Source organism: Solenopsis invicta, chromosome 2, assembly GCF_016802725.1.
Source record: "Solenopsis invicta isolate M01_SB chromosome 2, UNIL_Sinv_3.0, whole genome shotgun sequence".
Lineage (NCBI taxonomy): Eukaryota > Metazoa > Arthropoda > Insecta > Hymenoptera > Formicidae > Solenopsis > Solenopsis invicta.
In genome coordinates this window covers 17,765,571-17,789,801 of record NC_052665.1, presented here as the reverse complement: position 1 = coordinate 17,789,801, position 24,231 = coordinate 17,765,571, and the positions used below count along the sequence as shown (strand labels likewise).

General features: G+C 34.7%; 1 protein-coding gene across 1 annotated transcript in view; it reads right to left on the bottom strand.

Annotated features, from left to right (window-relative positions):
- Positions 1-17,009, bottom strand: part of LOC105194567 (lachesin) — a 73,421-nt gene extending 56,412 nt beyond the window's left edge. The window contains exon 1 of the mRNA XM_011159545.3: positions 16,820-17,009. The gene's annotated coding sequence lies outside the window, so the exon portion shown is untranslated. The remainder of the gene's footprint in view (positions 1-16,819) is intronic.
- Between the last annotated feature and the right edge of the window lie 7,222 nt (positions 17,010-24,231).

Sequence of the window (24,231 nt, the reverse complement as noted above, 5' to 3'; positions counted from 1 at the left end):
TGCTCCCTGGCTGTGTGTTTCCTGGTGCAGAAGAACGATAACACGAATGGCGGCAACAGGAGGTTGTCGCCTCCGGCTGAAATAAAAGCTTCACGTTCGCGGAAGCTCGAGAACGAGCGGCGTTCGTCGTTTCGGAAAAATAAAGCTGTAGCACTTTGAATCTTTACGCGGTGTTATAGCAAATTTAGAAATATCCGATAAAAAGAACTTCTAACGTCCACAGCAAATATATAGGAAGAAAACTTCTATACGTGCTTACACATACACACACGTTCAGAACATTATATTGCACTTTCTCTCTAAAATACATGATTTTTTTTCTAAATTTTGTATTGTAATACAATAACGGTTTCAGTTTTAATTAACTTTTGAATTTAAAGTGGCTTTCATTTTAATATTTCCTCTGCCACTGTATTTGAGCTAAAAATGTGAAGATAATCATATCTCGTTAAAATTTGTAATATTCTAAAACTGAATTTTTATATCATTTAAAAAATAAATAGTTATAATTGTAAGAAAACAATGCAGTTCTTCTATTCGAAATGATATCTGTTGATATTAAAAGACGTTTGTTTCTACAGAGAAGTCAAAGACAATTATAAGTAATTTTCAGGAAATAGGAGAAACAAGATATTGCGCTGTATTTCTTCAAGTCTTCAATAAAAATATAAATTACTGTTACAATTGCATTAAAAGAATTGACCAATAAATAAATATTGATCCTTTTAAAGATAATTATAAAATAAATTGCTTGATTTAAAGTCTCTCTTTGAAGTAACATAAGAAATTATAATTTATAAATGAAACGAAAAATACTATTATAGAAAAAAATATAATGTTTGTTCTGTCTCAAAATTTAGTTTATACATCTCTGTGGAGTATATCTTTTACGTGGATTTATATTTAACTTTTCAATAAGATTTTAGATGAAGAAATACCGATTATTGATTATAGTTTAATACTATATATGAGGAGAAGCTGTAAATACATGACCTGATTTCACCGCAAGTAGTTAATTGATTAAGGTTCTGTCAAAAATTAATAAAAAGTGACTTAGGGGTTCCTTTCTGAGAAAGTCGGTGCGGGAGAAGATGACCGGATGGTGGTCGCGGAACTGGGGCGAGCAGACAAGCCTGAAGACTCTCTTAAATTTCCGAAATCCCGTACACGCGGTGTACACACGACACGCGGTACTCTGCTGACTTTTCGAAATTGTAGGCGGGCGCTGCCGCTCTTGCCGGCGTAAAATAAATCAGAGTACAGGGTGAGAGATCTAGCCGACGATATATTCCGGCACGTCGGGTATATTCCCTTCCTTAAGTTCTCGTTGCCCCCGTACCGTCGCCGACGCCGACGCCGACGCGCCTCTATAGATTTGGCCCACGTCGAAGTCAGAGCGCACGGAGAAGGAAAGAAAGAAAGAAAGTGAAAGAGAAAGAGACTTCGGCGCCATGCGTCTCTCTCCATAAATCTCTGAAGAATTCCTTACCTACGGCAACGATACGCATGACCCGACATTCCCGTTTCGCTCGCGGAGCAAACGCGAAAGTTAAGCGTCTTCCAATCATGTCACTGTGATAACATGAGCCTGATAATTGAAAGAAATTCTGGAAAAATTATTTCAAGAATTTTCGTGTAAATTCTGTTATAGCTGAAATAAATGTTATACTGTTCAGATAACAGCCCGTATGCGTGCAATGTTGTGTAAAATAGTAATATAAATCATGTTTATTTAACACTTTAAGTTTTCGTATTTTGCGTATTTTCGCATTTTTAATTCTCCGCTATTGGTACCTTAATCATCTTTAATTTATTATTTTCATTTAAATTATTATATGAATTATAAATCGTTGCTCTCTTACAAAGCTTTTCAATTAAATTACAAATTTATTATATAAATATTCTTTTAAATAAAATGTTTTGCGTTATGTTCTACATTTATTATATTTGTTATGCTTATGCGTGTAACAATTTTATGTTACATTTTTATGAATGCGCAATTGATAAATTACCTTGAAATTTTCCTGTATATAATTTTTCCGCACAACTGAACCGTTAAATTTCACTTATCATCTTTGAGCGACAGGTAGTAAGTGCGCACGTTTTCAGAAACTTGTAAAAACAAGTCTCGAAGCTGCAACCGTGTCTGTGGGACTATCCCTGGAGAAAAATATATTACGACCATTTCTCACCATAAAATGGCGTGAATTGTGGCCCCAACAATCGTTTTGCGGTTATAGAGATTATGCAAATACAGTCTTGGCGACTATAAACTATGTGGAATTTAACAATTTTTCATCATGCGACGCACTCGATCTTGCCTGCGCCTCTATGGCCATGCATCGTATAACAATGACGACATAAAAAGATAACGGGACCTCTTTACTTTCTATTCTTAGTGTATCGTCGATAAGAAATCTTAAATCTTGAATAAGGAAACGTAGAAAGTTTCAAACAGGCGAAAAATGTGGAATTATCCATCGCGCGGTTAATTTTTCAAGCTAATAGTTTTCCGATACTTTCTATTGCATAATACTCATTGCAAATTTATTTGTTATTGATTACAGTAAAATTGAGATTTTTAATATGATCGTTTTTCTGAATTAAAATAAAGTTCTAAACTAAAAATTTGCGATCTTTAATATTTAATTAAATTAGAGAAAAATACTTTCGAATATAAAATAAAATAACTAAAAGGATGTAAATAAATCTACAGTTTAGACAGCTTTAATATAAGCAGCATTTTTGTATACTTGCTTTAATAATAAATATACGCTATTAAAACACCGAGAAAAACTAAAAACATTTTTTTTTCTAAATAATCATAAAAATATATTGAGTGCGCGCGCCGACTATTGTTAATAATTGATATTGCATGACTTTTCATTGATGTGTGTTAGCATTTTTATATCCATTTTTTTTAAATATCTTCTTTCTAATTTTTATGTGCGAATTATACCTGCGCGTATTGTTACAGTTCAAATAAACTGTACGTAACATTACGCAGTATTGCAGGTGGTGAAAAATTTCTCAAAGATTTATGGCGAACGCTTTATAAAGGCTGGAAGTTATATTTTACCGACTTCGACGTAAACTGAAAATGCACGCCTTGTGCTACGTGGAGATTCTCTGAAATTACTTGCAGAGATAAATAGGGATCGTAACGTCCGACGGTAATATCTCCTTCCTCTACTTTTATAATACTCATCATCGTTCATCATTACGCCAGGTAAAGATGAGAATCGAAAGATTCCCGCAAAACTCGATTATCGGCCGTAAACTTTGCGATTGCGTTTTATTTGATTTTGCAAGCGTCAAGAAGCACAATAAGCATTTTTTTAAATACGTGTATATTTGGATTAGTGAAAACTAATTATACTAATTACAATCATTACATATTTATGAACTCACTAACGTATTCTGTATTGCGCCAAGCTTCTGAATGGACATTTTTACGACGCTTTTTGTTTCCTTCTCGCTCGAATTGGCAAACAAATTACTTATCAAAAATCATGCAAAGAGGAATTAAAATTCGGCGTTTGTCGTCAGCTTGCGCGTTAACGGAAAAAAAGTATAATTTTACTTCTCAGTATGCAAGATTTCCTCAAGACATTTATAGCAATCCATTACACACAGAAACGAAATGATTCCGTTACAGTGTCGCCTTCTCTCGAGAGAAAGTTTATAAGTTGCGATAAAAGCGAGGGAAAGTTTAGGAAAAAGCTTGATATTTCTTAACGCCCGATAAGAGCCTTAAGGTCTCTCAACTTTTTCTCGCAAAGTTCGCGAGCGGTTTAGAAACGATGCTGTTTATTATATTATTATATTTTGTATTTCGCTTTTCGAGTATACTACGGTCATGAAGCTAACTAGTAACCAGCGGTTTAGGTAACACGTAATTTGAAGAGGACCTATAAAGAGAAGACTCCGTAAGAGGCGCAAGTTCTTTTTTAATTACCACGTGATATTTTTTAATAGGTATGATAGATTTCTTGTTAGGTAAAAATCGTTTCTGAAATGTTTGTTAAAAGGATACTAAAATCGTTAATTTTGTCGAACAGCGATTTGTCTTACATACGATTTACTATACATATGCGTACGATTTACGAAATATTAATACAGCATTACATATTACATTAATTTCGTACGCATGCATACGATAAATTTTAATAAGCTTTTTGTATCGAATTAGGGTGTCTAAGTTTAATTTTAAGAACTTGATTTCTATTTTATGTAATCTAAAGACTCTAATTTTGTAACTACAGATTGCAGTTTTTATAAAAAGCAAATACTGTCACGATTTGACAACTCTAGACGTTATGTTGGTTTAGGAAATGTAAAAAGATCTGAATTATAAAAAATTTTTTTTTTGTTTTTGACATAAAATCCATACTGTAAATATGTATTAGTACATATATTTTAATTCACAGGATTTCTAAATATATAAAAAGTAATGCATACGAAAAGTTATTACAAAATTATTAATCAGTAAAACTTTAGGATCTCTTTAAATGGCAGTGACTCATATAACTTTGTTATATAACGTACAATTTAGGAACGTCGAAACAACGTTAAACGAAATTGACTTTTATGTCCGGCTTTTCGACGACTTTATAATCGTAGACGACCTGCAGAAAAAAAGCCCTCGTGGCATCCCGCGCGCATCCCAAGAGTTATAGCGGACCAAATAACACTTCTGGGTACTAGAGTATCCGACCGATATCCTCGAGTAGAGTTTCGTGTTTATGGCGCTATGATTTTTACTATTTGTTTTACGTATAATATTTTTATTTAGTTATAAGGGTGAAAATCTGCTTTGTCAAAATTATGTGCGGGAATTGAGCGTAATTTTCGTTATATGCAATTCTGCGCGATAGATAATGACGAACAATCGAATAGACTAAAGTTAAAATTAAGTATAAGCTAAGAATAGGAATAGTCGATATAATTTCGAGATGCTTCGTTATTACTAGATTTCTACTAATGGAATTATTCGATTGATTAAACATGAATGCCAAAATGTTGAGATTGTAATATCTCGAATACGGAGGAATTAAAGCTAAAACAGATGCAATTGCAGTCATAAAAAACGATTATTTATTTATTGAGATTGCTTTTTGATATTACTTATTTGGATAGTACACAGGTACGTACTGTATATAAAAAATATTGTTTATTAAAGAAGAAGCGTCTCTCTCTTTTAAATAAGACAGATGTTTTTAAAAAGAGTGTGGAGAAATATGTATCACTAACGCAAACGTTAAAATGTAAGCATATTCTTGGAAATGAAAGACTGAGTGGGATGGAGAACATTGAACATTCAATTCGCGGATCCACAGTATTTTATTCCCGCCATATGTTTCAAGTGCACTTGAGCGAGAGGCTATTTAATTCTGCTCGTGTCTTTCATCAATCTGACTTTAAAAGGATCAGACTAATTCAACGCTCCGTTATTTAATTCTGGATTAGGCAGACAATCGCACGAAAAAAACAGTTCTTGGGTTAGTTTTATTACTCTCGGTGCTTTCTCGCGGCTTTCGGTAACTGACAATTGATCAGATTCGTTAGAAATAATGCATATTTCGATATCATAGATAAAAATAAACTTTTGGAGCAACTTAAAATGATTATGAACAATTTAATTACAGAGTTAAATGTTGTAAAGTTACGGAGCCGAAAAGAATAATTCCATTACGATGATTATTTGGATTATAAATTCAATTAAATTATTAAATAGTACTCAATAATTAAATAATAAAATAAAATTGTCGATCATGAGATGCTCGTAACATTTTTGCTCATCTGAATCGAATATCGAATATTGAATGATAATTCTGGCATATTATTAGATTAGCATTGTTTAATGTAAATTGTCTTTTGCCTATTTCTATCAACGCAGATTAACTTTAATGTCAATTTAACTTATTTTTTATCTTTCTTTAGTTCTAAAAATTGGAGGAAAAAAGGATAAAGAGTAAATTGAATTAAGATTAAAATTAATAAGTAATTTTTGTCACATTTCATGATAAAAGGATATAATTTCGATATAAATGTACTTTCTAATTTATGAAATCAGTACATTATTCACTGATTTGCAGTGTTATAATTATGATCATTAATAACTATCGACATATTTTTTTATCATTGTCGAGAAGGAAGGAGAGGGAGGGTACTTTCATTGATAGGAATCAGTATACTTTACTTATCACTAATCGATAATTATAAGTATGGTATTGAAACCATCATAAAATTTCCGATTCCGATCTAAAGAATAATATGGAGTATCTATATTACCATAAATAAAAATGATTTGGAAATGATTAAATTAGTATGTCAATTATTGCTGTTTATTTACACGAGGACGAATTTTGTAAAAGAGATAAATTTTTATTTTGGAAGATCAGAAGATTTAATCGCTTTTCAGTTCACATGTAATCAAAATTTTCTGGAAAAAAATGTTGAAAGTGGAATACAAAGATATTAGCGCGCTTTTTCATTATTCGTTAATCATGAAATAAACATAAACTGACAAAAAAAGCACACTGATATCTTTAAAAATGCATTTCTATGAATAATGACGAGACAGTACAGAATATCTAGTTAAATGATGACGTTTAATCTGATTATTAAGTCGCGCGTCTGTAAGTTAAAATATTTTATCTCGAAGTACTTTTAGATGTACAGTCGGTTACTAAAAATTGCAATATATTTTTTCCGATTTTTTTTTCGAAACTTGGCCAGCTCACCCAGTGGTTCTTACTTGTAGATCTAACTAGAGTCCTAGATAATCAGAAAAGCGTAACTGATTTATATGCAGCATCACAAAAAGCTCTAGAAAATATTAAGAATGACGTTGAAACATGAAAACCTTAGATGAGATAATGAATGTGTACTGTAAACGAATAATTCCAAAAGATGGTTATGCACGATCAATGAAATGAATAAAGGTAATTGGAAGGTAATTGAATTTATTCATTGTAAAATCGCTATATGATTAATTCATCTATTATCAATTATATATTCTTGACTAATCAGATATGAGATAAAAGTAATAATTCATATGTCCTAATACGTATAATTATAAACTTAATTTAAAACTTATTCCTGACTGCAGTTGATATATTGATGTTAGTGTTAGATTTTAATACGATGACACAATTTTTGAGCTGAACTTTCGGCACAGTATTTAGTAACAAACAATATTTATATGTTTCTCATTTAAGCTCTTACTTTCTTGTTTGCGCAGTTAATTTTAAATAAGATTACAAATTTCTTCATAAAACATATATTTTATTAACGATTTAACCGTTATTTCTCTCATTGTAAAATAGGTACGTCTCTTTTTAAAATTTTAAACCACTAAGTTTATTGAGTTAGTCGAAGATTACTAAGAATTATTACTAAGATTACTAAGAAGAATTAGCCGAATATCGATTTAATTATCTAAACGGATCGCCGTTTTCCGTGACTTGGAACATCGGTCGTGACACCGGTGGAAATATACGGAGGGATTAAAATCACGGAGATCAGACTTTGGAAAACGCACATGAATCATCTCGCGGGACAGTCGGAGTCTGAGATAAGAATGGAAACGATGATCTCGCCTAGTCGGGGCTGTAATTTACGTTTTTACGGAAGTCGGAACGTGAGGGAGAGAGGGGAGGTGGACGGCGGTATGAGTGGGTGAGAGCGAGGTTGAGTTAGCACAAGACAGCCTAAGCGGCGGGCGCAAGAAAATTAGCAACGTTTGCTCCGCGTAAGAGTTATGAGGGCTTTGTAGCCAAACTACTCATGCGCATTAAGGGTCATTACAATGCCCATAAATTGTGGCCACTGTCCGCCGTGATATTTATGTTATCAATTCTCCCGAAGCTAGGGGCGAAGATGGCAACGACGCTCTTAGGCGCAGCAGCTACCGTACTCGTCACGCCGCGCACGTCGCCTCTTTTAATTTTCATCTTACCTGGTACAGATGCAGAACGTATATTTTTGCAAGTTATTGCCGTCCCCGGTATTATATCGAGTATATTACGTTAGTGGCGAAATTTCTTACCGGCGTAACGCATGCATTTGTATTCTCTACGATATTTATGACAAAATTGTATATTAATTAATCAACAAAAATTCTATGCATATCTTGTGTAATTTGGTGTAACGATATTCGGACGTGTACTCAATAATTAAAAACATCATTTTTTATATAAATAAAGGTACCTTACTCATTTTTATTTCAAACTTACCGCACACGCATTGTACATTGGACAATTTGTTGTATAAAGTAAAATAGAGTACGCGATAATAATTTTGAAGGATAAACGATAATTTCGAGCTTATACTGAATTCGGACAAAAATTTTCTTTTGTATGATCTTTTTAAATTGCGTTACGCGGTCGAGAAATCTGATACTCGCGTTTCTTGCATTTGCATTTCCGATATACAGCATACTAGAGGCTTACCGGACTACAGTATCAAGGAACAAATATCTATATTACAAAAGCGACCGCGGAAAATCTTTGTTCTGAGATATGCGTTTCATTTACGTATAACTTGCTGCATTTGAAGCTGCGAATATCTTTCTCTATCCCCGCCGTGCCGTCTCAAAGAAATATTTAACATATTCGGCGACGGACGAGAATATTTTGCCCTTTGAAACAATACTTATATTATAATGCAGCGCGAGATTTCCACGGGAAGATCTCTCTCGGTCCGCCACTCAGACGAAAATCTATTTGTAATTAAACTCGATCGCAATAAATTATATACAAAGTGCAGTTTGTTGTTGTCGCTCTTATGACTATTGTACGGAAACATTTATACAATTCACTCGCTATTTCAATAGTTGTAAATGATTGTGTTTACAATATAAACAGACAATTAGACTTTGCAATCTTTATTTTTTTTAGAACTATTCATAACTCCTTAGAGTTATTATTAACACGTACGTAGATATTAAAAAATAAAATTTATCAATGTAATATCGGAATTTTTCGAGAAAACACAAGTTAAAAGACTTTATTACATAATGAAAAGAACAGAAATGAAGTTGACTTTTTTTCCAAACGTATAATGGAATGGGGAAACATCGGTGGACCCTCGTACAGGACGCATTCCTACCTTTTAATGTAGTAGAAAAATGCTATGGTTGGGAGTGCTTGAGCGCGAGGCAAGGCGCGTTCGTATCTCACGGAAACGAATGTGACGCGAGTATGATGGTAACAACGCAGGTGTAATGAATAAATCCCGAAGTTTTTTGGGCCGCGGAAGTTGCCGCGGTCCTATATATCCGCTCCGGCGTTGAAAAACGAAATAACATCTTTCGGCATGTTCGCAGTGACTGTAAAAACTCCCGAAATTGTTGCGAATTTACGAAATATTATCGATGTGTCAGAGTTGTTTGTATCGTTATTTCGAGGTAATATTTTTCGGTATTTATTTATCAAAATAAAAATAAGTTTCTACTTGTTTATTTGTTTATTTGTTACCGTGTCATGCCGTAAAAACGCCTGGACAGATTTTCAAAAAAGTTTGAAGAGTAAACGTACATACAATCGTTTGACATAGAATACCTACGTGACGTATATTTTAGAAAAGTTATTTTTTCTCTACTTTAATCTTTCCTGTTTCATTTACTGAGCCAACAGAAGTAATGTCAATAATGTATGCCGTTTATCGTGTAATTTTCAGCGTATTTATTTATTTTATAAAATTGTAAAATTCATAACGCATTTGTGTTCGCGCAATCAGTCTTTATTAAACATTATAATTAAGTATTAAATGTTATATTTTTGCCATATTATTTCATACTTAAATTCTACAAAATTCCGCTTACTAAATCACTGTTAAATTAAGATATTACTGGAGAATTTTTAATTACTTTTTTATAATTTAAATTATTTTTTTTTTAGAGTTGGAATTTTTACAACTGAGCGAACACCGTTAATGTTTCGATTAATTATTATCATCAAACTTCCAAATACTAGTTTTAAATAATACTACAATAATAGCAAGGTACAATCAGTTTTAGTTATTACATGCAAATATTAGGGAAAAGATTTTGCGAAGCTGATGCTAAGTAACATTGTAAACGGAGCGAAGTAAGTATACCATCGAACGGCTTTATTGGCGCGTTATTACGCGAGAAGATGCATCTGCGTGCCACATGGAGACGATCTGTTCCAACGCTATCGATATCGGTAACGAGATACATTATTCAGCATACGAATGCGCGCTTCGCATACCGTTGGTCATTCCTTCATCTCGTCACGTATTATCCGAAGGAGCGCTGACAAAAATACACGAATTTAATTCCTAAAAGGGAATTTACTATTGAGCCCATAGCTAGTAATATTTAAATGCATGTATTGTATATAGATTGGTCACTTCCGCTATTCATATATTAAATATACATATATTACGCATATATATCATAAATATCATATATGAATATACAATATATCATTTACAATAGAAAAGGTTTTGCCACTACACTTCCGGTCTGACCGCATCCTATTTTTGCCTATGCATTATCGATGCCTGTTCCCGAGAAAACTTGAAACCGCAATGCAATCTAACTTGGTTGGAGGCGACAGGTCGCGCAGGCAAAAACGAATAAATTAACTACTTATTTGCCGGATCGAGAACAAATGATGAAAAAACTGTGTACACGTGTGCACGCAATCGATACTACTTTTCGTTGAATCTTTGCGACTTTTTTTTACATTTTACATTTCTTTGATCTAGTTGGATGTAACATAACGTGAATCAGACTTTTATTGTCCGGTCGATAGTAAATGCATTCTTGTCACAAACTAATATTATAGTTAAAAAAAAATGGTTAAAATATCTATTGAGCAATCATACAATACAGCACAGATATTGCATTTTATTGCATTTGTAATTTGCAACTGCGCATATACAATTTCGTTCGTTTTACATTTTAAAAGAGATAATCGGAAAATGAAATTCATGTATCAAGAAAATGACTGCAATGATAATAAATTACATTTAGCTTGCGAATATTCACAAAAGTAATTTGTCTACGAAGCGTTCTACATAATACGGAAAGTTCGGTCATTTTACTGTTAAAGTGTCAACGAGTAATCATCTTAATAATTACAGCTTGCTTATTAAATGTTATTAATTAACTTTCGCCTTCCTCAAACAAGATAACGTTGTCAACAAAGAACGGAGGGCATAATTTTATATCATGATAAATTAACAACCATCTCGGCCGGGTAAGCCAATTAGGCGACACCGCGAGTTCTCTTAATTACGCGATTCCACATTTCGCGTCTGCGATAAATACGAACATGTCGAACATGTTAGCGTCGGGCACGCAAACGTTCAATGGGATAAATGGTCTATGCGAGTATAAAAATTTATCGTTGTGTGTTGTCGCGCAGCGAGAATCGATACGAAAATGTGCACGGATATATAATTTGCGATTATCGACTCGCTGTAAATATAAAATGTGTAAAAATCACCCCGATTTCTTTTTAAATAATTTTTTGCTTCTAATCGCGAGCGTCTTTGCTGAGAGACAAAATTCGATAAATCTCAAAATATTTTCTATGAAGACTTTTGTTGATATAATTATAAGAATTTTTATGTTTTATGACGAGATAATTTAAGATAGCGTACGTTTGAATTAATTGTTACAAAAAGAGTACTATTTTGACGAAGATAAATAAGCGTCCCACGTCTTTAAATACACACGAGTATCAATCGCTATTATTTGTTAAAGAAATCTAATTTCTTCTCCTAACAAAAAATTGCTATAAAATGTGTATGAAAGGATGAATCTTACAAACGGTAAAAAAAAGATTGTTAAAAGGTGTCAAAAAATAGATTTTGTATTAAAAAATGATCATGTTTTAGATGCCAAATGAATGTGCATTGAAATAATACTCGTATAATCAAATCAGGATATATAAAAAAAAAATTTCCCAAAAAGCAAATGTTGTTTTCGTAACAGCTGATTCAAATTATGTGACTTGTGTATGCATCGATAAAGATTAAATATAAATTTTATTTTACGACGCCTGTCTTTCTCCATGCAATTAGGATTTCCGTTTTACAATAAATGCAATTTATACACGCTTGTATCAAGAATAAAGATAAAATTTGCTGTTATTGGAGCGTTCAAGTTTTTCCTCTATAATTTAGACATCCCTTTCACAGATCTCTCGGTGATTCGAAGTCTTTGGATTTGATTATTTAAATTAGTAGTACTATTAAGGTTGTGCATTTTCAGCGCTTTCCAGGTGATTCGAAAACTGGGACAACGTCTCGAAAAAGTGGATCGCGTTTGACACATCTCTGGTTGCTGGCTATAAAAGAAAAAACAATAAGGACGGAGGATTGCATCTTGAATCTCTGAAAACGAACGTTGAGGTGGAAAAAAGACGCGATTCGTCGTTGCCCGGAGAAACAATTTCCACGATGAGTGGCGGCGCACGAGAAAGAATTTTCAAATGAAACGTATCTTCCGCGAGACGATGTCCACGGCGAAGCGAGGACGGCTCTCGAAGCTCTCGGGAAAAAATAAGGCTAATTTCAACCAAGCGCTTATGCACGGAAACGTAGCGACACGATGAACCGGAAATGCTCGTACCGACGAGAGTAATCAATTCTCGTCCTGCGAGACGCGAAAGTTTTCTCGTCTTTTAACGCGGGCGCGTAATTATTAGCAACAACTTCGTAATACAGCATGAATACATGAACGCTAATGATCACTTTGAGCAATCTTTCTGCCGTTTGCATCATTGAAACGTGTATCTTTTTACGGCGGATCGGGCGCTCTATTACTGCCATTACTCGAGTCTGCCAGGGGAAGGGAGGAGCGGAGTGCTGCCGCAGCGCGTCGCGGAAGTACGTTACTCTCTTGACGGTTTCGTCGTACGAAAGAAACAGGGTCTTTCCCAGAAACAATTTCTTACAAACACCCCGCGCACGGGGTCGCTCGGTAGAAATATGAAGAAAACGACCGCGTACGTGGAGCATTTTCGTCCAGCGGTTTTAGATATGATTAAAAATGAAGTTGCGCGGTAAGAAAATAAATACTATCCATTACCGTAATCCCGGAAATGGTGGAGTGTTGTTCTCGCAGATTATATAACCGGAAAGCGTCCTGGCACTACCGCGGGCGGCCACTTTCATCTACTCTACGGGATCAATTAAGCCCGTTGGCCGCCGCTGCCGCCGCTGCCGCCGTCGCCTTGCCATGGCAAATATCTTTTCCAATTTGAGAAGAGCGGAGAGAATCGCGCAAATATTGATGGTACTTAGAATTAGCAGTTACACAAATCTAAGCGTAGCAGGGTTGATTGACCCGGTTAACTTGACCGTAGATTTTTTCAACAAAGTTCGTAGTCAGCTGATAACAATGTATACTGAAGAAACACCATTATGCGCGTTACATGAAGTAGCCGGGTGGAATAGGTGCAGAAGAACTTAGTTTCTGCCTGTCCAAATATTTGCGCATTTCAGTTCCGACGCGATCATCCCGGCCGCGATAAAGAATATCCGTTAAAGCATGCCGTGCCGCCGCATTTTACAGCAATTACAACAACAGCCTCACGCAAATATGATAACCGTGAGGCACGTGATTTTCATGCCTCGCTATTTCCGCCAGTCTTTCGTAAATAAACTGCATAAGTGATAAATCGTTTCGTCGGATTCTCAACGTCGGGCGGAAGGTACAGTGAAATTGACCGTAAATCGTTGCGTTTTCCATGTGCGCCTGATGATAATTTACAGTTGATAATATCGCGTGTTCCAAATATATCCACCAATAATCTATGTCTATTTAATGGGCTATAAAGCATCAAGCAGGCGTGCTAAGCTATAAGAAAGAGGATGGAAAATTACGATGAGATAAATCGGAGATTATTCGCGCGACGCGTAATTCGCGTTCGTTGGTTTTATCGTCGATTTGCGATTTTTCGCGTACGTACGTATTAGCGCCTATATGTGTGCATACGCGCGCGCGCGTGTGAAAAGCCGCGATCAAACTCATCGCTAATGTACGCACTTCCGGTGACGAGTTAATCTCTCGTGGATCGATCCGCGAATATGCAGCCCATTAAATGTCAAGCGGCACGAACGCGAGCGACTGAAAATTGATTTCTCGCCGTCAAAGAAAACGATGGTTCACAAGAATATGTGAGTATTCATAAGCATCGGTGGGTGTTTAATAGATTGATGATTGTCTCGATTAATTATTTTTTGAAAATACAATCGCGACGACACGTAATATCGAGTTTTGATGGTTTAAATTTAATTTCCTGGATTTCTCTTTAGTCGCGGCAAGAACGCGTAAATAATTTCGCTTTCCGCACTCACCGTTACTTTTAGCTGTGATTTCTACAACTTATCGGTCGCCGACCCTCCAATAATCCGAGCTATTCGAAATCAATTGCGGAACACTCGGAACACTTGTGGAATATTCATTCGAGAATATCGCTTCGCTGCTCGCATGTCGGTACAAAGATCGCCGGTAATTGCCCCGGCTTGCTTTTCCCAGCGACATCGGCGATTAAATGTCGCTAATACGAGGAAAGCCATCGTGACGAACTTACCGTTCCCTCTACGACATACACCCACCCTTTGTAGCCGCGGCAATTTATGCAAATCGGATACGATTGTCGGTTCGACAACGCGAGAAACGAGAAGACAGATCGGCTGCAATTTGTTATTAACGAAATTCACGATGCACTCGACAGAGGCCAAAATAAATTGTTCTTTTTTCACCTTTTTTCCGCTGCAAGCGCACGTGGTCGAGTGCACGGTCGAAATGACTTGTGCATAAAAAAAAGTATATATATATATATATATATATATACACACACACACACACACACACACACACACACACACACTGGACGAGTCACTCGCGGTGCACGTGCCGTCGATGTCTCAATTAAAAAAAAAGTGACAATAAACGTTTTATTTAAGTGACAATACAATTATTCCCACATTTCATCATTTATTTTGGTGACTGAGCGGAAACACGTGGCTTTCTCCGCGAGCTGATTTCTGAAGAATAGCGATGCAATTCGAACGTTACAAATGACGGCTATCACAGACAAGAAGTCGACGTTTTAAATCGATCTCACATTGCAGAAGATATCACGAGATCTGAGGCTTGCGGGCTATTGGGGGAGAAATAAAAGATAACAAATATACGTATGTTTACAAAGTTGTCGTATTTCGATTCCGCGCAGAAACTTTTCGATGATGCTCAGCCCCGAAAATCGAAGCTTTCATTAAAAAGTTACAGGAACCAGCGACGGGTATCGCGCTCGCGAAATTAATTTGTTTCTTGCCGCAATGCGAGAGCGATATTATGGAAACTGGCGCGAACCGAAGTCATTCCACAGTTGCGAGACGCCGATTAATAAAAAGCGCTTGCAGATCTCTCATATCGACGAATCGATAACCGCATTTGATTTGCATTAATCATTGCGAGGTAATATACGTTTCCGGCCATAAATTAAGTATATCGGATAAGGCGAACGCGTTACCAACCACGGTGAATGTGTTTTTGTCGAATATATCGAGAGCTTCGGTCAGAAGTTCGTTATAATTCTAGAATAACTCCTGCCATTCTCTTAGAAACAAACGTTGCTACAATCGATGTAATTTAAAATATGCAAACTTATTACATTAATCTTCCAGCAAAGCTTTGCACTTTCAAGTTCGTGGATGCAAGACCTTTCATTCGTAAAGAAAACGGAATCTTTCTTGACAATAAGAACAAACGGCATCACGAGCGATGCCAATTATATTCATAAATCAGAAATGGACATATCTTAAAAAACTTTTGCAAATCTATAGATTCCACTAGTAAAAAGCAAACTTTTAAACAGGAACGTTTATCGGTGTTACCGATCTCAAATAAAATTTTTGCATTCGTTATAACAATCTCGAAGAATTTTAACACGAATATGCAAATTTACCTCGACATGTGTTCACTTCAAAAGTAACTTCTTTTTGTTGCAAGGGTAAACCTCGGTGTAACTGACCGGAATTAAAATTCGCTAACCCACAACGCGCGGATCCCAAAGGGCTGCACCGCGAAGCGAAATTCTTCACGCCCTTCGCATGAAAAGTGCCTTTCTCACGGGATGAGATCAAATATCACTGTAGCCGATCTGAATGAAAATTCACGAAGAGTCAAGATTCTAACCTTTTAAAACTTCCGTACGTTTTCATGGACTGTTCAAAAACGTGAAAATCCTCGAAGTGCGAAGGCAAATTTATTTTTCTTACAAGAAAGTAAATGTTATTACAATTACGACTGAATTAAAATTTACTTATCTGCAGAGCAAATAAATCGAAGATCTGCTTAAAAATGTAAACTTCTTTACATATGCACAAGATATATAATAAATGGAATTAAAACTTTTCGTATTTGGAACACTAATTCTGAAGAATTATTCAACACCAGAAAATGTAAAATTCAAGTCACTGATAATTAAAATGGAAGAACCGTACGTTAAATTTATTATTTTATATAATAATGAAAAAAATATATTTCTTGTAATGAAATATCAAAAGATAAAAGTGTATAAAATGTATTCGTAATCATAAAAGATCGATGAACAGATCTTGCAAAATTTACAAAGAGTTTCAAACTATCCGTATTTAAAAAAATATTCCTTTGTAATTTCTCATTACAATGAAGAAATCAATCTGTACATGTTTTGCGGAGCTATTGTGTTAATTTTTGAAAAACCCGAAGCGTCCCGAAATTAATATTTTCTCACGATGCCGATGAATTTCGGCGCGATCGATCTGAATGAAAATATTCGCAAACCTGTAGCGGTAATCCTGGAGGAGTTTCACACATCTCGAGGGCGATTCGATGATGCTGCAGTGACGCGTTCGAGGAGCATTAATGTCGACATCGCCTGCTTTATTCTCTCTCACCCTTTGCCGAGGACGCACGTGATTCAGCGGATCGAATGCGAGTACCGAACGCGACCGCACGGACTGAGGGACGCCGGTAAACTGATCGGGATCCTGATGGTCCTCCTCTGCGGAGGAGACCTCCGGGTGCAGGATGAGGCGCGCAAGCTCGCCGCGAGCGCGAGCGCGAGCGAGAGACCGCGGGAAAGCAAGTTTGGGGAAAGCGAGAGGGAAGAAGCCAGAGAAGGCCGAGTCTGATTTAATCGCAAAGGCAGCAGGACACTACGACGCGGGGGTGCGTCGCTTCAAAGGATAAAAAGCTCTGGTAATTTGCACCGGTCCGTAAGCCAGGACGAACGAAGAAGGCAATCCGCGTTTCTATAAGACAGCCTAAAAATGCTTACACGAATGCCAATGCGCAATGTTGATAGACAGTCGATGAAGCCTCGTGTTAATGCCGGTATATCTAATAATAGCAGTTTTTTTATCCATTTTATGTATATAAATAATAAAATAAATAAAAATATATATAGAGAGAGAGCGTGGGAATCACAAGTAGTTTTGAAATTTTGTGAGCGTGTTTCCGGATTAAAAAGAAAGAACAAATGTTCTTAGAAACATTGGACCAAAAAAGCTTCGCTACTGAAACAATATATAATAATTTAAAGTATCATTTTTATAATAATTTAATATCTTATATTTATGACAAACTTAAATTTTAATCCAAATTTGTCCAATTTAAAATAGAAATCTATATTACATTTAGCGAGATTACAAAATTAATTTTTAACGAAACGTGTCAAAATTTATATCTATACTAGCTCACTAATTGAGAGTCTTAATCTTAAAATCATATATCAAAACATTGATATTTAATCATTGACACTTAATATCAATCAATTGATATAATTTGATAGAATGTTAATATTCGCATTAAAATGTTACAATGTCATATTTCCTACTGAAAAAAAGATGATTCTATATTATTGGGGTATCGTTAACATTTTAAACCGTGGCTTTTGGATCAGAACGCATTATCGACTTTGTACTTCGCCCTTGGCCGTTCGTGCCACGGCGCTGTTATCGAGATCTTTTGAGGTTCCGAAAAAGTTTGTACGTCGTTTTGTTGATCGATGAGCGCGGCTTTTATATTCGGAGGCAAAAGACGCGGCGTTGATATTAACTTCACGAGGAACTTTTTAATTTTTGTTCGATTGATATCGCTGTTCTCTCGTACAGTTCGTTGAAAGGTGAATAAAAGATAAAATGAGTAATGATGCCACGGTGAATGCAACAATGAAAATATCCCGGCCGACTACAAAGGCCAAAAATAAATATTCTAATAACATAAAATCTAAAAATAAATACTAAATAGCAAAATATAATTGTCAGAAGTATTTGGAATAGATATTTAAAAAGTTCGAAAAATTAAAATATTTTTCATACATGTCTTGTGTTGTTTGAATATATAGTGTTATTTAAAATTAGATGGTAAAAGCGTTTATTTTAATAATAATTTAATTTTAAATTTTTTACTGATTTAAGGATTTGTTGTTTAAAGATTAAGAGACAAAAGAAATCTTTTCCAGTTAAGGAGAGAAAAGTTTTGGAAGCTCTTCGGCTTGTAACAATTGAGAAATTACTTTAGTGCGCTGTTTTGCCACTCGATGTTTTTGCAAGCATGTTTTAATTTTATAGCAATTATCTATTACTCTTGTAGCATGAATTTGTGTATGCAATAACTCATTTAGAGCTTGCAGACTTTTCTTTAAATACATTTATTATTTTTTCATGTAAAATGTGCAAAAATAATATATTTATTATATGAGACAATGTTTGGTTAATTTTCCAATAATAATTCATTATTATGAACAGATTATAATATCAAGATATTATTATTATACATCTAGTTAAAATTTAAATGCTTGAAATCTCAATTTCATACTTCAAATTTTTTATTTCTATCAAGGTAATTGGTAAATTTAACGAGTTTTTATTATCCATGTAATATCGAGTTTTAAGTAGCATACACTCACATATACAAGTACAAATATATAAATATACATATACATATACGTACATAATATTTTCTAAATTTTGTTTCATGATCTTTGATTAAAATTTAATGAGACATTGATGAATCGATTCAAAGAATCTAGATTTATTATAATTAATTCAAGTAACAAAAGTGGCAGAAAATTTTGTATAAGAAGCTTCGTGGTATAAAATAGCAGTCCAATATGACAAACTGTTATTTTGAGGACATTTAATTCTAGTATATTAATTCTAATATTTTATTAATTGTAATATTTTATTAATTATTGATACGAAACGTATTCGTGATTTTATACTTATCGATTTTAGCATTCAAGTAATTTCAACATCTAATCGATAGTGACACCGCCCGTCAACGCACACATTCTCCGTTTATTTGATCAAGACAATAGCCCATGACCAATCTAAGAAATAAACTGGATCGCGAGGAACAAAAGTAGATGCGGAGTGCAACGAGCGAAGGTCTCCAGTACGATAATTGAATCGACCTTTATCGCTGTGATGCTGAGAGCATTGTTCTCCGGTATCTTCTATTGGATAGTGAGATTTGGTGCGTTTCCATGATTACCGTCACGGTAGAGCAAAGGTATCAAAGGCATCCTCGAGGATGCGACGACAACGGCGTTACATTTCCTCCTGAGTATTGCACGCACATTCGCGATGCTCGTTGAATTTATGACTACTTTACGACAAGCCCCATAGAGTACCGCCGACTCTGACGGAAAATCGCTATTCACTGATTTCATTTGAATCATGGCTGATGAACAAGATAACGTATTTTAATACTTAGAGACACGTGAAAATATACGAGTATTGTTCCACAAAGAGTTCGTGAAAAAGTCGAGTATATGCGTGTCAAGTGTTACATTGAAAGAAGATCAAATGATGTAACAAGATATCATTACAATTTTAATTGTATTCCTCCACGATTCATGGTACTCTCGTATTACATTTGTATACAAGATAAAAGTTTATCGATTCAATTATTGTACTGGAGACCTTCGCTCATTACGGATGTAATACGAGAGTATCATGAACGCGGAGGATGCTGAGAAACCTGATTAAAAATCCTGTAATATCGGTAAAAAGATCTATATACATACCTGCTCGACATTCCTTTCTGTGAGATCAAAATTAACTCCACTATTATTTAAGGGCGTTCGACAGGTTAACTTACGTGATCTATAAAAAAAAAAGAAGCGCAAACTCGCGTTTGCTGATGAAAATCGCTTTACCTTGGTTCGTGGATCGAGTATAGATCGGGCGACGGGTTAAGTGAAAAATGAGTTCATGGCAAGGGGATAAAAGGAGGAAGAGAGACTAAATGAAAAATGAAACAAAGCCAAATTGGCTCGTCCCGAAAATTCACGGGCGTGCAAAGAAACAAGAAGAGGGCTCGTCTCAAAGAGCCATGCGCCTTAACGGCGTCTTCGCCTGATTCAAGCGAATTCTGGAATAAGTTTTGTTTGTTTAAAAACACCATCTCCATATTCTTATCTTGAGAAACTCTGATTATTCAAAAAATCGTAATTTCGTTAACGTGCAGCTAAGGACCGTGTCGTTGGTGTTTGAGAATTAATAGATAATTGCGCTTTCAAGGATGTATTTTCTTCGAAAGTAAGAAGAGTAGAAGAGGCGGATCTACTCCTTAAAGATATATTTTATAAAGAAGTAACTACGTTCATGGAGAGCTCCATAATTATCACGAGCTTACGAAAACCGGGAAAAGTTGCTACTAGGACAACTTGATTTTCCTTAATGGTTATCCTTAAAACGCGAAGAACTTTTTATTCGAAGAAAATAAGCGTTAATCCATTTATTCATTACACTGATGCAATAAATTCGCTACGCCAAAAATACTACTTTTTTTTGTTTTATTTTATACTATCAACTCTTTGCGTTTCAATATTGGATATTTAAATTTTGATAGAATGCAACTTGTTATCTTTAAGACTCGTTTGCTTGTACGTTAAATCGCTTTTATTCTCAGAGGAATACACAAATGCATGCGTCATTGGAAACGATTAAATAGCTTTCAATTTTACTTGGTAATATTTCGCCGGAGACTTCTGAAAATTATAACTTTGCGGTACTAATTACGAAATAGCGGCGAATTATGACTGCATCACAGCCGTAAATTTCTAATAAACCATACGAATTTGGTATTAACAATCTCTCTCGAGTACGATGATGGTCAAATCGGTCGATTATTTTGGTATTTTGTAATTAAATAATAGCTGTTTATAGTCGTACATTTCATCTATTACGGGGAACGACGTTTCTCTCTCTTTGCAAATCGCTATTGGTGTATATACTATTAATACAAAATATGCTTTCGCGTATTATCGTATCTATGCGAACGATTTAAGTTATTACGTGCGATGCCTGACATTTTCTGATGCTCTGGAATTCTTTATTATATACGTAGCAATAGACTGCAAGGAGATAGAAGAAATAAAATATATTAAGCTCCAAACAACGGAACGTGCAAGAAATGAATTATTTAAATAAAGACTATTAAAAATTATTATTTTAGTCAGTAACAAGTGTTCAAAGAAAAAAATCAATAATTATTCTCTAATTTGTTACTCGCTACAGTTGCGACGGTGCACATTGTATTATTGTGCACTATCGTTAGGTCTGTATTATTATCATGTAATAGAATGTGATTATGCATATAATGGATATACTACTATATTGTCGACTAAAACCTTTTACGCGCTTTAACCCTGTATTAATTAACATTATACGGATTCCTGGAAGCTGTATTTCCAAAGGCTATAAAATATTTTTGCTTAGAAAGAAGTTAATTAATTTCGGTTTTTGTTATCTAATGAACGTTTAATTTATCACACACAATACTTGATGACCTCCATCACTAAATCAATTTATAGACGCTGCAAAAATAGTATTTCAACTCTTGTATAAAAAATATTTAAATAAACATTTTTAAATTAATTTAATTAATTTATAAATCAGGATTTAATATATTTTTAAATATAGTGTTAAATATAATATTTATATATATATTTTTACATATAGTGTTTTAGTAAAATTTTAAATATTTAAAGAGATATATAGAAGAGAAAATAACAAAAAATAGCAAAAATATTTTTTTATTAAGTTAACTTTTCTCTAAAAAAGAAAAATTGATTTGACTTTCTCAATTTTTTCAAATTTTTTAGTTTTAATTTTTACTCTTTAATTTTTTTATATTGAATATTTTTGTGTGTGAGAAAGAGAGAGAGTCGTGAATTGAGATTCCGTTGAAGTTTGCATAAAATTAAATGCGGGATAAAATTTTGCTGAAGTTTAATTCGCGGAAATCCTTTGTCCCAAAGTTTATCCAAGCATTTTAGGACACTACACTGTTAGAATATACTGAATCTTGGACACTTATTTAGAATACTCTGGTGTATTGTCCTTTTTCACAACTCTTAGCTTATAAAACATAAAAAAGAATTAACAAAGGTATAATTAATAAATAAACATATTATAGGCATATAAATATATGCAATGTTATCGTCCAGTTGAAGTGTAGCTTTCTTTCAGAATACCTACAGAAAATCGTTATACGATAAGAGAGATTCTTGTGCAGTGGATCTTACAGAGAGAGTGACAGTGAGAATTACTTTTTGATGGATGATGAGAATAATGGTTTGCATGTCATTAGACGAGTTAGATACCGGCGGCAATCTAATTAACTTGTCTCGATACCGTGGCATGTTTCGTTCGCCGCTATTGTTTCGTGTGTGTAATTATCCAAATGTGCAGCGCTTGTTCTATGTATCACTGGATCGCGAATTAATTTTGGAATATCGTTAAAGGGCAAGTTGCAAGAACAAAATATCATCCAACGATCGCATTGATAGCCAATTCATTTTCTTTATCTGTTGATTTATGCAAATATATTTTGATCCATATTTACATAAGTATAATTAATATATCACATTTTTTTCCTTTTTTTTTGGTTTGTCAGAAACATTATATTATTTCAGAAAAGAGAGCACGAAAAATGATTAAAATTTGTATAGAATATAATCTTTTTTTTGTTCTTGAAGCTTTCTTCTAATTATATTCATATCTGACCTGACGATGTGATTTTTAAATTGAAGACCATAACGATTAACGCGTAAATTATATTAATCAATATACAAATGCGATTAACAATCCACAAATGTAAACGTCGCTTTTCACATGACGTCGATATTTTGTCTTTCGATTTCGAACGACGCGGAGGTATGAAACAGAGAATTGGCAGTAAATTAAATTATCATCCTCCTGATACTGGGTCGCTGTAGATAATAATGGCCACGGATAAATTACGAAGCTACGATCGCGGCACTGGATTATGTGATTATGCAAAACGTACCGCGTGATATCGGAAAATACGCGACGAAATTCTCCATATGCTTCTTCTTTGCGTCAGAAATATTTTACCAGCAATTTACATTTTGTTCGGACGTATATTATTTATTGCTACATTTACATACCCGTTAAATCTACATAAATTAGTTTCATCATTTACTGTCAAGTGAACTTTACTGTATCAGTACTTGAATTCGAGGTTTAGTTACCAAGGTATTTAATCTTCAAAGTTGGCGTTTAATCGAATTTGCGCAAGCGAGAGGTAAATTCAGAAAATGTATAAAATTATCCGCAAGATAAAACTTTCGATCCAATTAAAAATTATTCTGATAATACACCGAATTACAAGGAATATTTGTTTAAATAAAATTTATATATTTGACACGGAACAGCGACGAAGAACAAATTATAATACACAGATAGAAAAAAGGAAGAAAATAGGATTAGTTGTAGAAGAACAATATCGCTTGAAAATAGTGGATTGTCCGTGGATGGATTCGTTAATATTTTTCGTCCATCGTCTCGTCGCGGCATTGTTCGGCACGGAGTGCGTTGCGAATGAATTAATCGTCGGTAAACGGTGTGAAAAAAAAATAGAATGGAAGCCGTAGAAACCGCGCGCAGTGCGGTCGATTTGACACGCCTCGAGACGAAACTCCATTTGTTCCCATTCGAGTTCCGCGCGTAGTGATACGTATGTAGTACAATGCTTCAAAACTGCGGACTATAGCAATTACTGGCAACGAGAGCGCGTCTATGCGGCCTCGTCGCAGCGAGTTAAGCGACACCGACCTCGCTGTAAAGTTTCTTTGATGTTACCCCCGAGTAACTTCTGTGTGCATGTACATGCATGTCTGTCCTATGTGCGCGTATGGATTCGGATTTGCGAGGGGGTGG